Source organism: Rhipicephalus microplus, chromosome 1 (assembly GCF_043290135.1).
Source record: "Rhipicephalus microplus isolate Deutch F79 chromosome 1, USDA_Rmic, whole genome shotgun sequence".
Classification (NCBI taxonomy): domain Eukaryota; kingdom Metazoa; phylum Arthropoda; class Arachnida; order Ixodida; family Ixodidae; genus Rhipicephalus; species Rhipicephalus microplus.
In genome coordinates this window covers 123,511,077-123,513,138 of record NC_134700.1, presented here as the reverse complement: position 1 = coordinate 123,513,138, position 2,062 = coordinate 123,511,077, and the positions used below count along the sequence as shown (strand labels likewise).

Here is a 2,062-nt window from a genome sequence, read left to right as displayed (position 1 = left end):
TCGGCCAGACTTGCAAGTGACGGCAATATCGTATTCTTGAGGTCTTTGGCTCCATCTCATGAGACGACCTAGACGATCGTCCAAGTTAGATAGCCAGCACAAGGCGTGACGGAAACTCACAACTTTGAAGGGCCTTCCTTAGAGGTAGGGGTGAAACTTTGACATAGTCCAGATAGTAACGAGGCATTCTTTTATCTGTTGTTGAATGGTTGCCTTCTGCCTTCGATAGCGACAAGCTAGCATAACTGATAACCCTTTCTTCATTGTAAGACTTCTGCACAAGAATGACACCGAGACCTAGGCTGCTTCCGTTGATCTCGGCGCCGGAACCTGCGCTTGAGACACTGGTTGAGGCTTCAATGCGTGCAGTTCATGGGAATCAGTTCTTTCTGCTTGCAACCCTTCAGAAAGCAATGATTGACGGAAGTCTTGTGTTTGTTATGTGGGGATCAACTTCCCAAAACCACCACACGTATATTAGAGACGCCGAGCCTTGCGCTTTGCTAGAACCGAATCAGACTGGCACTCGTTGTCGATATGGCTGCTAACAGCTACATCAGGTAGGTCATTTCGCTTGCTTGGAACTGTACTGTTACAAGATGCAGCTTAATACACAAAAATGCAAATTCATGCAAGTTTCGCGCAAGCACACTAACTTTTCTTTCCAGTATTCTGTGAACTTCCAACCCTTAGCCCAGGTCGACTCCTATTGTTGTCTTGGCGTAATAATAACAAGTAAACTAACATGGTCCGAGCACATAGAACAACTAGTCACCGCTTCAGCAAAATCACTTGGCTACATTAAAAGATCGCTTACGTCCTGCCCACCGCAAATCCGAAAATTAGCTTACGTAACTTTCACGCGTACTAAACTTGAATATGCTTCTGCTAATTGGAACCCTCACCAAAATTACCTAATCGACGCATTAGAAGCAATTCAAGATTGCGCTGCCAGATTCATCACCTCACAATACAGTTCTCGCTTAAGTATTACCAGTATCAAACTATCCCTCAACCTCCCTCCTCTATAAATTCGCCGTAAAATCACTCGACTCTGCCTTCTGCACAAACTATATCATAATTTCTCGTCGCAACGCAATACCGTTCTTCTACCTCCCGCCCGTTCATCGCGTCGCCTCTTTAACTCCCTATGTTTACAGCGCTTGCATGGTTCAACTAACGCTTTCAATAAATCATTTTCACTTACTGCCATTGAAGACTGGAATAACCTGCCTGAATACATAGTGCACGAACAAAACCCCTCAAAATTTAAACAGCTAATCACAAATCACTTGATATGTTAGTTAACTTACAATTGTTGCCGTTTTCTTCCACGTATATATATATATATATTTCCTTCTGTTGACATTGTTTTTTTTATCATGTAGTTCACTTCGGATTATGCTTTGTACCATTGACAATCATGCACCTGTTGAATTGTGTTTTTGCCTCCCCCTTATGTAATACCCCGCAAGGGGCCTTTAAGGGTTCAATAAATGATGATGATGGGCACACAGGCACTCGGAAATCTTAGGTAAGGCCTTCCGTGCAGCCATGATTTTGGTACTGCAAGTGATCCTTGCAGAAAATCTATCTGCAGGCATCGCACTTCACCGGCAGCAAATCTAGCATCTTGCAACTGCTCTTGGAGCAACTGTTGCCCAGCATTAGAAACTCCGTCGTAAATTGAAATAGTTGACACTCGCTGATGTGTCATGTGTTAACACTTTAGCTGCACCAAATTCCGTGACTCCTTTTCAATCTTGAGATTTACGACTCAAGCATTTGCCGCTTGACAAATGGTCGGTTGTCTCATCTTCGATGGCGGGGGGGGGGGGGTCATGCTATAGGGCGTAGCTCGGAGCTCATGCCACCAAATACCAACGTAGAAACATCTTTACAATTTATGTAAAATAGGCATAAGTGTAGAGATCCACTGTAGGTTGCAGACAGCCCTAAGACATTAATAAATGGCGATATTCGGTAGATCTTGTTGGTGCTCTACATCTAATGATTTCCAAAAGCGTACGTCTGTGGAATCGAGCAGCAATAACATAAGCGG

The 2,062-nt window shown here is 43.8% G+C and overlaps 1 pseudogene; it reads right to left on the bottom strand.

Moving 5' to 3' along the window:
• Positions 1-477: 477 nt before the first annotated feature.
• LOC142765673 (AN1-type zinc finger protein 2A pseudogene) lies at positions 478-1,725 on the bottom strand (annotated as a pseudogene).
• Between the last annotated feature and the right edge of the window lie 337 nt (positions 1,726-2,062).